Source organism: Amblyomma mixtum, chromosome 3, assembly GCF_055824585.1.
Source record: "Amblyomma mixtum isolate Tamu chromosome 3, ASM5582458v1, whole genome shotgun sequence".
Lineage (NCBI taxonomy): Eukaryota > Metazoa > Arthropoda > Arachnida > Ixodida > Ixodidae > Amblyomma > Amblyomma mixtum.
In genome coordinates, this window is record NC_143014.1 from 371,309,645 (window position 1) to 371,326,119 (window position 16,475).

The following is a 16,475-nucleotide window of genomic DNA, read 5'->3' on the forward strand; positions in this document are numbered from 1 at the left end:
CTTCTGCAATCTTTCGTTCAGGCACTGGCCCGTCAGGCCTACATAGCACTTGCCACAAGACAGTGGGATAAGATAAACCACTACGATGTTGCAGTTTACAGAGCGTGTGGTGTGCTTGATCCTGCAGGCTTTACCTATGTCAGGGTTGTCGATTATGCGGCACATCTTTGACATTTTTAGCGGCGCCAAAAAAATGACACGGACGCCGAACTTTCTCGCCGCCTTCTTGAGGGGATGGGACATGGCACTGACAGAGGACATCCCTGGTGACCATTATACTGCTGAAGCCTGCTGTATTGCGTCCATGTCTGACCTCTTTAGCAAGGCTCTCAGCCGCGGGCGCCAGACTGCGGTCTCGGAAGCCAGCGCTGCCTAGGCGCAGAACCTGTTGTTGAACACTCAATTTCATCTTGCGCTCACAAGGTTCCTGAAGGGCGGCTTTTTGGCAGTGCAAAGTTATCCCTCTCCGGACTGTTTTCGAATGAACCGAATTATAGCTTAGAATTGTTTTTTAGAGCTAGAGAAATATGTCTAACAGACTGAAGGATTATTACAGCTGATGCTGAGATCAAGGTTCTGCAAGCAACCCTCAACTGGAACCTCACGAGTAAATTTCAAGCCCTTAGCACACTCCTCAAAAGCGCCAAATACACTTTACACAATGCATTCTCTTCCGTCATCCGATACTCCTTTCAACAGAACAAGGTAATCATCAACACATCTAAATATCTTAGCGACAACAGTCTAGTCAAGGCGCGAAGAAATTTCTTTGTCAATATAAGCTTAAAAACAGGTCACTGGAAACAAGTGCAATGCACGAACCAATGCAGATACCTTGCTTTTGAATGTAGGAGTCGTCGGTAAAATGAACAGTAGTAAAAGAAAGATAAAAGGTCAGCAACTCCAAGAAGTTGTCAACAGACAACCCACAAGCATTCTGCAAGCCGACCGAATCCTGAGACTCAATGCGATCTCTGACATCAATACCGAGTTCTGTGTGATGCATGGAGTACAAAGGTTCCTCTACATCAACCGAAAAACCATGAAACATATCGGCAGCGCCTGCTTGGGGCGATAGGGACTCAGTGACCTCATTAGAGTGCCATGCAAAAAAAAATGACTATACAAAACAAACAGATTAAGGCGCTTTTGCAAGGACATTGAGAGTTCACCTTGCTAAGAGTCTTGCTCAGTGGTAATAGCTCTCAAATGTATCCCTTCCTTATGGGTCTTGGGAGGTAAAAACAAATTTAGCTTTCCCTTTTTGCACCCTTAAGGATTTTGCTGAGGCTTTCGTGGTTCATTTCATGGCATATTTCCAAGATTCTTTTCTTCGCCTTAGAGGGGACAGTTTTAGCGCGGACAAAAATTGCTCTTCACAGCTGCTCGCGCTTTCTCGCTGAAAACCAACCCAGGCATAACTACAAGGCCTTCTTCGTTGTCCACAACGAGTATTTTGAGGCCTTTTTCCTTTCGCTACTCTACCTTATCTCTTACCCGCCAGTATTAGAGCAGATTTTCGCCGCTTCGTAGGAAGACAGTAAACCGTTTCTGAGGTTCGCCTACGGTTTTCCTCACTGCTAGCACGGCTCACTATGTGTCTGGCCATACCTAAAAAAGAAAGAGGCGTCTCTTCAAGTTCAATGTAAAATTTAGATCCGAGTTTTAACACTTCCTAAATATCAGATGGTATCTCGTTCTGTTCAATGCAAGTTATGTGCGGACACTTGACAGGCATTTTTTCTTACAGTTCATCCAAGCAACTAGGGCGGGCAGGCGCTGTTTCCACAATTCTACGAACGGTTGAAGCCTCACGAGTTCTTATCCTAAGTACACATTCCCAGTCACTATTTGCACTCACTTGTAACGACGTGACGGCACGTAGACATACATGCAAGACCCTCACTTGCCGCCACAGTTCTGACGACCACATCATCTTGGCGATGCGTCATGCATGTTGAACTGAAGAGGCGCAGAGGGAGAACAGAGCTTGAACTTCCAACTGAACCAGACGGTTGTTCGGCGCGAAGGTGAGGATCCTGGCACGGCACGTTGTGATGGCTAACAAATTTATATATATAGTTGGAAGGTCACGAAAAACAAAGTCGGGAAGAACAAAGGCGGGAAAAAGAAATATACAAACTTCCCCTTTTTTCGTGCTTTTTTCTTTATTCTGCATTTACGGCAACGGCAGCCATGAGGCCACCTGCAATCAGAGTTGTGAGAAGTGTCCGGTGGTTCTGCAACCTTCCGTTCAGGCAGTGACCCGTCTGGCCTACATAGCACTTGCCACAAGCAGTGCGATAAGATAAACCACTCCAATGTTGCAGTCGACAATCCTCGTAACGTGCTTGATCCCGCAGGCTTTACCTTCGTCAGGGTTGTCTACCATGCGGTACAACTAGCCCGTCTTTCTTCTTTTCTCATGCGGCTTGTTTGCACCTGACAGTCTCCGCAGCTGACATTTTGACTACTGAAACAGATTAGTTGGTTCACACTGTTCCAAGTTTTAGGAGCAAAAAAACGTTTACATCCTGTTTTCTCAACGTATTGTACGCGTGAGGATGTCATCAAGGGACCTTGAGATTCCAATGGCCGAACCTCCATTGGGTTATACGTTCATTGGAAACCACCGCGTGGCGCCCCCATTGAGATCAAGGACAGCTGACTCGCAGGGCTTTGAAACTCTATCACGTGTGTGGCAGTGGCATGAGCCGTTTTTTTTTCTTGCATTGTATGTGTAAAACCGACATCGTCATTATCTTGGAAGGCGATGACGCTGACGTGGCCGTAGAATGTGTTCAGCCCTTACTCGCGGCTTCAGTCTAGCTGGAGCAAGTGAGAGTATGATAGCGAACACCATGGCGACAGCAGCTTCTGTGCTATATGACAGAAGCTGGTGATTCGGGAACGACACCGAAAGGATTTGCAGTCGTACTAACAGATAGCAGGGTAAGAAACTGCGTTGGCATAAAACCATGGTCATTTATTGATGAATGAAAACAACTTCCAGACGCGGAGCCATTACATATTTATTCTGTATGTTGACTTGAAGACAGGCCGTTAATCTCTACTTAGCAATACCAGCTACCTCAACAGTGAAAGCTCGCTGAAAGGTTGCCTCATGAACGAGTGAAAATGAAGCCACTCCTAAGTTGCTATAACCTAGGGGGCAGTAAAATGTAAATGGGACGATAATATTTACTTTCTTCGAAGATGTAGCCGAAGGAAGGGACAACGCTGTTTACGAAAATATGGTTTTCTCTTCACTGCACTCATCAGCAGCAGCTAACAAACTATCCTTCCGCTGTCTGCTTCTTAACGAAGACATCGCTTCTGGAAGTCTTGATGTCATAGGTAGCATAGGGGAGTTCTCGCACAGCTGTCGCCCTTATTTGCGGTTTTACAGGATGTTCCACGTCATTCGTTTTTGTCTTCGGGGACGCTGATGAACAGACTGAAGTGTTCACCATTTTTCACGCTTATAAATGCCTTGGTATATAGATAAATGACGGAAGAGACACCCTGCCAGATTAGAGGGAGGAAATAACAACCCTGCGAGACTATACGGAGGAAATAACAAAGAACGCGAAAAGAAATGGGGCTGTCGTGAAGCATGGGACCCTCTGCGAATACAACAGACATCAAGTAATTCGCGAAATCTGGTAGTAGGCATAGGGACCGTGCTTTATGTTTGCAAATGCTATTATGGGCTCGGGAGCAGCCTGAAATTCTGTACGTGAAATAAAACAGAGGACGGTTGGCAGGCTTGCTTTGGGTGCACATGAGAGCATAATTAAAAAAGCAGTGGACTGTGATATGGGATGGTCAACATTAGGAACTCGTGAGAGAAAAAGCAAGCCTCTGTACGAAGATCAGTTGAAGCAAATGGGGCAAAACCGATGAGTGGCAAACGTTTTGAGGTACCGCTGCACAATAAATTACATGGAGGCGAAGAACTCGAATTGTTGCTAATAAAGCCAAATGTCAAAAGGAAGGAAAAAATAAAAGATAACGTTGAAATGGAAAGTGCGAATCGCAGAAAATACTTACTGGCTGTAGAAAATGCTCCCTTCATATCAGAGTCATACTAGCCCTGGACCAACATAAATCCTTTGACAACATAAAAGACGAAGCCCTTCCCTCCACCTTATCTTTCTCAATCTCGCCTCCTGATTATACGACTCCATCCGCGCCTTTCTCACGGACTTGACTGCCCTGCTCAGCCTCCGTCCGCTCCTTTCCCGCCCCATTTCCCTCTGCTGCAGAGACGCCCCCAAGGCTCGGTACTCTACCATTCCTCTTCAACACTTCCTTTCTACCTATGTACAGTCTTTGTCAAAAGTAACCAGGCTCCATGGTTTGCTTCTCATTCGTATTATAGACAACTCACGGCTTCCCTAAAGATCAAAAAGTTATTTGAAGGTGAGAACGGGGGGTTCTTCTTAGCATACAGAGATTTAGAGCTTGAGGGCTGGCATAGTAGCTTTAACATACGACTGAGAAGAAAAACGTGAAGCCTCGTTACTTTTGACAAAGACTGTACACCACCACGACGGACATTCCAGCTCACCTCCTCTTTGTATGCCGATGGCGTTAACCTCAGGTCCACCACAGCTAAAGATGGAACCATCGAAGAGACTGTACAACTTGCGGAAGATACTGTTGCTCTTTATGCCTTCAAAATTGGGCTTAAGTCTCCCCCATAAATTTTCCCTCCTCATACTCCTCGCTTGCAACACATCCAGAGTTGTGCCCCTGACTATCGCGATATTCCAGTATGAAACCCCCATCCCTGAGGTCCCTGTCCTTTCGACAGTGGGCAGGTACGTCCAACCCATGGATAAAAACACCACCGCTTTAAATCACCTCACATAGAGTGCAATAAACAGTACACGCCTCTTTCGCCGCATTACCAACAAACATGTTGGCATGAAAGAAGCTCACCTCCGTCGCCTCGGACAGGCTTCGTTATCAGCCGCCTCACCTACTCACTCCTCTAAGACGGTCTAAAAAAAACACTGACATCCCGTACTGAATAAAATTGACTCCCAACAATGTGCGCGCACAATGTGCGCGCTACCTAACTCTTATCTCCTTCAAGAAAAGTGTTTCCGTCTCATTTTTTTCTGATAGAGCAAGTAACGAAAGCAACACCAAAAGAGGCAATGAATTGTTTCTGTAAGGTGAGAACCAGCATTATCGGCACACGAAAACAACTAGCAGGCTATCATAACCATCATATACAGCCGCAGCAGCCCTTCTACGTTCTCTGCGGGAGAAAAGCTTTTCCCACTGACCAAGCTGCTCTGCCTTGTGCAAGCTGTGGCCATCGTATGGCTATGGAGACACACTGTTTTTAACCTTGAGTGCGCTGACGAACGTCATCAGTCATCACTTTCTGCGTTTCGCGGCTTCAGGCGTCACGTTGGCTGGCGGTTTCAAACGTGCAGCAGCGGCACCACTTCCAGTCTCCAGAGGCGGCCCTCATGGCCCCCTGCCGCGCGGCCTTAGAACGAAAGCATTGATGTCTAGAAACATACGCTCGTGACAGAGATTCGTCGTCCACAGCCATCGGCCTTACGTGACTTTAGCCATGGAGGAACTAAAAGAGAGGAGAAGACCTTTACAGATAGCGACGTGGAAAAAAAAGCACGAAGAAGTGACGGGGCTCTTGTTGCGATCTTACAGGGGTGTTGCTAGCGACGGGAACCAACTGCGGTATAGTTGTTATACGTAGATGGATGGAAGATTAGAGCGTCCCCTCTGAAACGGGGTGGTGGTAGTTGCCACCATGGTCGGCTTTTTTTCACCATATTTCTTAAGCGCTGTTATAAATTGGTCTGTAAATTCACCATTTTCTTTAAATACATTTTCAATCCTACATTTCTAACCTGATGCCACCTCTTTTCTTTTGAGCCACTAATCTTCCAATCGTTTTTGCTGACTTTCACCGCTGATTAATTCTCATACCTCTTCCTCTTCCGTGTAGAACGCGATAAAGCCAATTGCCTTATCAGACAGGGCTACAAAACGCCCTCCCCAAATACACCTCCACCAGTATCCTTTTTCGACTAGCAGTCCATAATACCCTGGAAGAACTTTGCGAAGCTCACAACTCCACCACCTCATACAAAGCCTTGCAATTATCCAAATCCTTCAATGCTTACAGAACAGCTTCTATCCCCACCCGGTTGATATGACCCCTCTCTCCCCCACCATGCACTACAACCTCCTTACCTAGCCACTGCGCAGAAATACGCACCCTTCCCACCACCTCCCCAGACGGAGAGCCCCAGCCCAAGCCCTTCACCGAAATTATCCCGCAGTTCACATCGACGTAGCTGCATATAGCGACGAGGAAGCTTACGTTATAGCGATGGTCGGGCAGGCCAGTCTCGGCCTCACGGTCGCCTCCATTCACACGAGAAATCCAACTGAAGCTTAGGAACCTAGCACTACATAGGCCTGCTCCTCAGCCTCAGACTCCTCCTGCACGTCAGCGCCCCACGTCATCAGGGGTTATAAAACCGCCATTCGTAATATCGCGATGGGTAGAGTCCCCCTCATCCCCAACTCTGTACTCGGCCCATTTCCTGCGAATATTGCCTCGCCGACTGGCCCTGATTTGTGTAGATGAGCACGTGGCGCACCACGATGAGCCAGGCCACAAAATTGCTCCAGTTTTCGTCAACCGAGCTCTTGATGACCCTTACGTACTCTCTGCTAGACAGCGTGTGGTTACATATTACGAGGTCACTCTGCACTATAGAAAGAGCCGCCTCAAACACCCCACTCCACATACATTCCACACCAAACCACACCAAGTCGCGTGACGACAACTCCAAACCCACAATTTCCCCCTCCCTTCCCTCCACTCCCGCATTTGCCTCACTGAGTACTCTCACTAATGCTGACTGTGCCACTGCCCGCGAGCCAAACTATCCCACATTTTTCACTCGTGTCCGGTAGACATTCCCTCTAGGGTGCTGTTGCTCCATTCCGGTGAATGGAGGCTGCACTTTTCCGTTCCGACCCAGATTTGCAACTCCATTTCGTGACAAGAGCCCTTAACGTAGTCGGGCGCCCTGAGCTCTCGGCCATCTCGTGCCTCGCGTCACCTACGACACGTCAACCAATTTTGCCAAGTAAATGTTTAACGCGATAGAGCGTCAAGGAGCTCATGCTGCAGAAAATCCGGCGTCGTCTTCGGCATCGGCGTCGTTTACCGTTAGCAAAAAATGCACGAAAAATCCCCAGAAAAGCAACCGAGGAGGTAGGTGGACCACCTAGGACCCGTGACCTTGTGGGATCATCGCAACCTGGCCACCACATTGTGGGCAAACGGCGCACCGTGGCAGGGAAACGAATGACTGGTCTGGTGGGGTTTCTGGAAAGAGCAACCTGGATCGCACAGGACCCACCGGTAGCAGCACCTGCCGTCGCAGGGCAGTGGCGCATCGCTTAACCACTCCGCCAGGAGGAGTACGAGGACTCCCAGGAATTTATGAATGGTAAGTACAGAGTGAGGAATTCGGCTTATATGGGCATTAACGTATTAAGTACCGTGTATTGCTCTTATGGCGGAGCTTAAGTGTCCCTTCTAATTTTTTATTGTTCTAGCTGCCTGGTTATTCGAACCAGTAGAAGCGCTTATTCGCTTGTCGTTCAGTTAAAAACTTTGATAAACCAAAGTTGATTAATCCCTTTCCGGTCAACGTAAGCATTATGCACAACGTATCTGAACATGTGTTTCCACGTTGTGCTTGAGCCTGTGCACATTCTGAAAATTTTTGTTGTAGGAGTAATCAAGTGGGGACGAGACGGTCCAGAAAAGGAAGTTTAGGTGTAGCGTCTGTGAGGGACTTGTGAACCTAGAGAAAAAGCGGTTTGACTTGGTAGAGGAAGCGGAAGACACGGATTTTATGCACATATGTTGAGTATTAAGTGCTCCCCTGGACATGGTTGGCGAACAGAACGCCACACTATCGTCACGTATGGATGCTCTAGAAAGAGAGCTTGAGGTACAAAAGGCAGAAAATAGAAAACAAATAAATAGCACGAATGGAGAAAAAAATGGCCGACACCACCATCGGAAGCGAAGTGGAGGGCATTCGACCGAAGCATTGGATTGGGCCTCTACTGGCGTGGTCAGTGAAGAAAAAATATGTAAAGAAAGCTTGAACAGGAAGAGCTATTGACAGGTAGCAGCTAAGAAGTATGGAAGCGATGGAGAGGAGGAGAAAATGTAAATTCCAGAGAAGAGGTGGCTGTCAGAGCCAACAGCGGGACAGAAAGAACGCACTTCTGGGGCAGCAACAAGCAGGAACCTGAAGTTAGCATGGAGGAAGAAAGTACTCAGGTGATTATCGCTGGTGACTGAAACAAATATGATAACCTGCGCCGGAGCTATAATGGAGCGGGTGAGGGGAGACAGGCCAGCGTAAGTCGACATTTTTCCATGTAGGACACTAGAAGCGAATTGTCGCAAAGTGTTCTAGGATGTAACATGGTAATCTTAGCATAGGGACTTAATTGTGTTCTCAACGTAGGCGCTGCTCAAGTGCTGAAAAGATTAGCTAAGAGATTTCACGACGCAAAGGCAATAGCACCGCAGGTGAATATCAGGGTGTGCACAATACCAGAGGTGCTAGACGGAACGGAAAGGTTTACAGGGACGTCGCGACTGTTAGTCAGGAGATAAAGAAATTGGCCCTGAATAAAGGCTTCGAAGTGGCGGAAAAAAATTTCGACATGCGTGGAGTTGGCGTTGACACAATGTTTTTTATTCACGTACCCTGAAGGCCCTTCACGGGCATTACATAGGAGGGTTGAAAAACCCATAAAGTCAATGTAGTACATAACAAAGTCAAATTTGAATTCTGAAAATCTGAAAAGCATAAACAAACGCTCTCCAATAAACAAGGAAAATAACTGGGTGAAAGAAAGGCTTCAACACATACACACGTGAACCACAATGCAGGAGACAAAATGCAGTTCTAACAACAGTGTATTAAGAATCAGTAAGCATGGAGTAAGCACTTCAGTTTGGTAACAAATGCGTCGTAATTTATTTTTTTTGGTTCCAATTTCTGCAGAAAGTTTATTCCAAAGGTAAATGCCAAGGTACAATGGCGAATGACGCATAAGTTTGGTGTGAGCGATCTTGGGTTGCACTTTAAAGCAGAGGTCTAATCGGGGGAAAATGCGATGTGCTGGTTTGATTTAAGATTCTGTGAACGGAAAAGATTGTGATAAAGCATGTTAAAGTGACATATCAGGGTGACAAGTCTTCGCTTTTTAAGTGAGCTTAAATTTAGAGATGATTTAATATTGGTGATGCTGGAGTAGCGAGCGTATTTCCTTGTGATAAACCTAGCTGCCATATTTTGAAGTGATTCCAGTTTCTCGGCACGATATGCTTGATACGGGTTCCAGATCATACCGGTATATTCTAGCTGCGATCTGACTTAAGTTGTGGATGCGAAAAGTTTGGTCTCCTGATTCGGAAAGTACAAATGCCGCCTAGTGAAACCGACGGCTTTTGATGCTTTACTGGTTATGTAATCAATGTGTTTGTGCCATGTCAAGTCCGAAGAAATGTGGACACCTAGGTATTTGACTGCAGGAACTTTTTGGATGGCTACGTTACCGACAGAATAAAAGATGGGCTCAGTGACTGTAGCAGTCGTAAATGTTACAAGATTTTTTTTTTGAAACATTTATTTCCATATGTCATTGTTTGCACCACTTAGCGATTTTATCAAGAACCGATTGCAAATCATTAGTATCGTCAGGGTCAGTAATCTTTCAGTAAATAACGCAGTCATCGGCAAATAGCCAAACTGTGGAAGTGATGTTGCTGCTTACGTCATTAATGTAAATAAGGAAGAGGAGCGGCCCAAGCACCGAACCTTCAGGGACACCAGACTTTACATGGGTTAATTCGGAGCAAAATCCATTGGCAGACACAAACGGCTTGGTTTGGTTTGGTTTATTGGGGTTTAACGTCCCAAAGTGACTCAGGCTACGAGGGACGCCGCAGTGAAGGGCTCCGGAAATTTCGACCACCTGGGGTTCTTTAACGTGCACTGACATCGCACAGTACACGGGCCTCTAGAATTTCGCCTTCATCGAAATTCAGCCGCCGCAGCCGGGATCGAACCCGCGTCTTTCGGGTCAGCAGCCGAGCGCCGTAATCACTGGCCACCGCGGCGGGGCAGACACGAACTGCTGTCGGTTAGGTAAAAAGTTAACAATCCAATTCAAGACAACACAGTAGCGTTATTGGGGTACCCACAGGGACTCCGGGTGTAGGAGTTAGTACAAGTGGAGAAGAAACTGTAATAATAGAGCCAAGAAAGTGGTCACACGGAGGTCCAGGAAGAAAAGCAGGAAAAACAAATTTAACACAAGAGTCAGTTATATAAAAAACTGGCTGTGGTTTAGCTCTGGTGTAACCTGGAGGATTGCGAAACACCTGCGCGTAGCCATATATAGTTGCGTGAGCTACACTGCCCACAGCCTCGCCATTTCGTGTGCTCTTGCATGACCATACTGCGCATGCGCAAGAAGCAAGTGACGTCAATACGCACAGCTTGCCTGCCTCGTCGCGCACGCTCGCCTTCCTTTCCTTAAAATGATCAAAGTGTTAAAACGCTGACGTCAACGACAATGAACACAATGAACGCCGATGGCTTATGGCTTTAGCGCCGCGTTTTTGGCCCAACCTTGTCAATGCCTGCAGCTCACATCTCTCTCTCATCACCCCACGTTCCTATAAGCGCGATTCAGGCGTCCACTGTCCCAGTGAGTCATTATGCGCACTTACTTTCCTTAAAATGATCGGAGTGTAAAACGTGGCCAACGCCAATGAACACAACGAACGCCGACGGCCTATGGCTTCAGCGCCGCGTTTCTGGCACAACGTTGTCGATGCCAACGCACGCAGCGCACACCTGTCAGTACCGCCACTTAGCTTAAAACATGGTTGAGGTGCCCACTGCTCCAAGAGGGCAGTTATGCGCCTTCCCTCTGGTTCAGGTGTCCACCGAGATGTGGACCTCTCGCCCTCAGCTCACGCTACGTATATCCTGGCATAGCAGAGCTAAGCCACTGCCGGTTTTATATGCACCACAAACCACGCAGATGGCGATGCGCAATCGCTACTGCGCATGAGAGAGGGAGAGAGAGAGGGAGACTGGCGGCGAGGGGAAGGAGAGCGCGCGGCGGCGGCTCCGGCGGCAGCCCCGGCGCGCCAGCTGTGCGCCGTGTGACGTAACCCACTCCTCGCGGCGCGTGCGCAGCTTGGCCTTTGCAGAGCTCCGCGAAATGGCTCGGCGATTAGCGTAGTGTTGCTTTCGCAACAAAAATAAAACAAAGCGACATTTCGGAACTGCGAAATTCGCAAACAGGTCACACGCAAGACAAAGGTGCCGTTCGACATTAAAAGCTCTCCGCATGTTACTAATGAATTCAAAACGTTTCTTCTTCTCATTGACACTGGTATCATTAATCCGCAACAATCTGAAGCAATTCTGGAGGACTTCAGACGTGGTACGCGTTTAGATGATAGCCTGCTCGTGCTTACCAACTGCATATATCTAGCTAGGGCGGAACACAGAACACAGTATTTAGCGTTCCTGGACATAAGCGGTGCGTGCCACAATCTAAACATGGAACTCCTCTGGAAGATGCCAAAATGGTGAGGATGACGTGATGACAACAAAACCAAACAACCGAAAATGATGAAACAAGAATTTAAGCACACGAAGAACCGCCATCCGACTAGACGTTAACAAGCAAAATCGAGTGAATAACATGATGAAAGGCGCCTCAAACCGGATTGACAAACCCGAAAAACATACTAAAGAATACAAGACAACGCGAGAATAGAACCTAATAAGTTTGCAGAAATGCTGCTGGAGATAAAACTATTGAATGCTACCTAATAACAGGGCACAGATCAAAACAAAATACCTAAAAATGCCAACAGTAACACGAGTTTTCTTATGATGTTTTAGTATGTTTCTGCAGGTTTGTTAAACTTGTTTGACACGGCTCTCCCCGATGTTGTTTCATCTGTTTTTACTTGTTCGCGCCTAATCCGAGGGCGGTTCTTCGTGAGTTTTAAATTCTTGTTTCATCTTTTTCGGTTGCTCTGTTTTGTTGACTTCACGTCATCCTCACTGTTTTGGGTTTCGGTTGCTAGCTGCAGATTTGTTTTTCCTTCATTCGTGGTTAAATATCCTTCCCTCGGCATTTATCACGCACCGTAGTTTGGTTTTGAGTCACTGCGATCATGCCATGCTCATACGCAATGTTTTTTGTCAGTTTTTACCATTGGGCGTGTTGCCCTGCATATATTGAGTTGTTTGGCAGCCATGGCAATAATGTTTGTACTTGTCGCTTGTTTGTTTTACCTGTGAGTGTTTCTGCCGCACCATTCTTTGCTCAACATGTGTCACCGACTTAATAAAGGGTGGGATCAGCATGCACTCCTCGTTCAAGTTAGAAAAGAGCAGCCACTGATTTCTGTGCGGAAAACCTGAATCCATTATTATCTGCCCATGCGACTGGATTATTTAATGTCAGCTGTATTTGTCTTTCACATGTTGATATGCTGAAGGAGGTACTTGCAGTTTGGAGGCCGTCGACATAGGCTGAATACATAATAGATTTAGGGATTATTTGCTCTATGAAGTTCACTTATACTATGAAGAGTTCACTTCTTAAAATGTATCTCTGGGGCACGCCGTTCTCTTGCATGAAGTTCTTCGAGAGGGTAGCGCCAAGGCATACTTGAAATGAACGGTTAGAAAGAAAATCGCTCAAGCCTTTAAGCGTCTTGCCACAAATGCCAAGACCCTCAGGTCACGTGGGATCCCGAACCTCCATGTAGTGGCGTAGGCTTTTTCCAGATCAAAAAGATCGTAAGGCGCGGTTGTCTGTGTAAAAACTCTTCCTTGTCTGTATTTTCAAGGCTGACAAGAAGGTCAGTTGTTAAGCAGGCTTTTTAAAGTGAACTGGTGGATGTTGAGAAGTTTACGTGATTCGAGAACAAGCATCAACCGAGCGTTCAGAATGCTTCCGAAATATTTAGCGAGACAGCTCGAAAGGGCTATGGGCATGTAACTGCTAGAGAAGGTTGCCGTTTCTCAGGCTTCAAGAATGCTACAATAATGGCTTTTTTTCCAAGCTTCAGGTGTTATTGCTAGCGTCCATACTTTGTTAAAAAGTTTCAGAAGCGTTTCTATAGAGGATTCAGAAAGATGAGCCAGCATTTCGTAATGTATTTCGTCGGGACCGGAGCGGTCTGTTTGCCAACGGATAGCCCTCTTTTTACTTCTTGGAGTGTAATTTAATTAAACTGGTGAAAGGTTCGTTAGTGCTGCCACTTGTTGGAAGTCTTTGTTTTTCGCCTGTGTTTTCGCACTTTCAAACTGCCTACGCGTAGTGCGAGGAACTAGAAACTGCACCGAAATGCTTCCCTAATACAAAAAAGTAGAGCCCGTACTTTGTAGAGGGACGAAAAGAGAGACACCTGAGAATGGGCGCTGACTTGCAAGAAATATATAGGTTAGTTTCCTGTAGGCACAAAGCAACAGGGGCGTATGAAGTTGAGACGCACTTTATACCAGAGAACCTATTTAAAAGCACCTGCAATTCCAATGTATTACGAATACAATCTTTTTATGTACGTGTGGTAAGAAACTAGATTAGGTTTGGCCCCGTAATCCGGGGTTTGTCTCCTATGTGACAATCCAGGGCGTTCCGCCATCCCTGCGACGTAGACGGGACAAAGCTATTCTGGGTCATCGTATCCACCACCACCTCAGAGGTGCTGGACAATCTTGCACACTGCACGTGGATTTTTTTTGTCAGACCTCGGCTCGTGGGCACAGACCTTGAGGCCTGCTGAGTGGTGGTGGAGTGTAGCCTGTTTTAGGGTGGTGGAGTACCGTCAGCTACTTCCACCTGGGGCTACGATGGCTCCGCCACAGCCATACAGCGTGTGGTCTCAGCAGGTGGCAGCTGCTGGTGTGATGCATTACCCCGTCGCAGCACATCGGCGAAGTTCGTAGGTAGGGTGAGAGAAAAGTTGCTGCAACTTCAGACGACTTCAGTGTAGTCGGGGAGTGTGCAGCAAGTGAAAGTAAGTACAAGCTAGCTGGTTGGAATTTCTTTATCTTTTCTTATTTTGATTCTTTCGTCTTTGGGAACTTTCTTAATGGCGAGGCCGTCCTGCAGATAAATTGATTTCCGAGATCACACTGTGTTTAGAGACCTGTGGTGTGTAACAGAGACACGAATGTCTGCAAATGATAGAATATTGGAAAATTTAGGTATTTGAACATTGTCACGGATCTCCTACAGCCAATCTCCGGTAGCCAGTTTTGTTACCATGGAACGGTGCCCAAGGCTTCTTTAAGGCATTTAGGAACTACGAATGGGAATATTTTCCTTACTGGTTTCTCTGTTTTTTCACTTTGCACACATTGGTATTGCAGGAAGACTTCTTTTGTTTTCTGGATGAACTGTTAGGTTATATCGGTCCGCCCTCCCTTGAGAGGGCGATCCTTTGATGAAAGAAAAGGAGCCATAGGATATGTGTTTTTCGGCCAGCCTCCATGGAGCCCAACGAGGGGAGAAAGAAAGGGACTTGCAAGTAAGCCCTGCCCACGCCAGCTGTACACCATAAGTGTAAAGCAATATGGTGTAACACAGGATAGTTATGCGAAAAGATTAACCCTAGCCGCTAGGAAAAAAGGAAGAGCCCGGAAGAGGGGAGGAGACAGGAGGGTTGCGAGAGAGAACGTAGGGAAGTGAAAGGCGGAGGGGAGGACAGGGAAGAGTGACTGTCGAGATCCTCCGGTCGGGTGAGCCCGGTGCTGCCGTCTACTGGAAGCGGGGGCCAGAGTGGTGTATTGCCTCCACCAAAGAGCCTTATACAGCCACACTTTCGGCATCAGCTCAACCACCAGCACAACACTTTCCCCGGACAAAGCGGTGCCCCGCTCGGCTAAGCGAGGGTGCTCGGGTCCGGGATGGCACACTGCACACCAACATCTTCCTTCGCGGATGCCAGTGCGGATGCTCTGAAAACCATGGTGTCGGAAATCACCATCACCTGCATGTTGCAGGTGCCCACGCCGAGAAGATGGTGGCGATCCAATGTCTTGTATCATGACAAACCTGCGTGAAGCAGCAAGAGCAGGGGCGAGAAAGGAGCAAGCAGCATCGTCCCCTGCAAGCGCGACGATTCGTCAGCGGCCACTAAGCGCCGGGCAGATGAAAGACTATGAAGGAATAATATATTTTAGCAGAGTAGAAATAAACGAGGGGAGGTTATATGATTATTGGCTAAAATCAAGGGAAGAGTGAAATTTCATGAGTCATGGCTAGGTGACGGGAACGACAGCCCGATTTAAAGGGCTCAGCTCCATCCATCCATCCATCCATCCATCCATCCATCCATCCATCCATCCATCCATCCATCCATCCATCCATCCATCCATCCATCCATCCATCCATCCATCCATCCATCCATCCATCCATCCATCCATCCATCCATCCATCCATCCATCCATCCATCCATCCATCCATCCATCCATCCATCCATCCATCCATCCATCCACCCATCCACCCATCCATCCATCCATCCATCCATCCATCCATCCATCCATCCATCCATCCATCCATCCATCCATCCATCCATCCACCCACCCATCCACCCACCCACCCACCCACCCACCCACCCACCCACCCATCCACCCACCCATCCACCCATCCACCCACCCACCCACCCACCCACCCACCCACCCACCCATCCATCCATCCATCCATCCATCCATCCATCCATCCATCCATCCATCCATCCATCCATCCATCCATCCATCCATCCACCCATCCACCCATCCACCCATCCACCCATCCACCCATCCACCCATCCACCCACCCACCCACCCATCCACCCACCCATCCATCCATCCATCCATCCATCCATCCATCCATCCATCCATCCATCCATCCATCCATCCATCCATCCATCCGTCCATCCGTCCGTCCATCCGTCCGTCCGTCCGTCCGTCCGTCCGTCCGTCCGTCCGTCCGTCCGTCCGTCCGTCCGTCCGTCCGTCCGTCCGTCCGTCCGTCCGTCCGTGAGATTTAAAATGTTTTAGGGTATGAAGAAGTAGTCAAGCCGACGTGCTCCTGTTGGAAATGTAACGAAGTCATAGGTTGGTTTGGTTTTGTGGGGTTTAACGTCCCAAAGCGACTAAGGCTATGAGAGACGCCGTAGTGAAGGGCTCCGGAAATTTCGACCACCTGGGGTTCTTTAACGTGCACTGACATCGCACAGTACACGGGCCTCTAGAATTTCTCCTCCAAAGAAATTCTAGCCGCCGCGGCCGGGATCGAACCCGCGTCTTTTGGGTCAGCAGCCGAGCACCATAGCCACTGAGCCACCGCAGTCA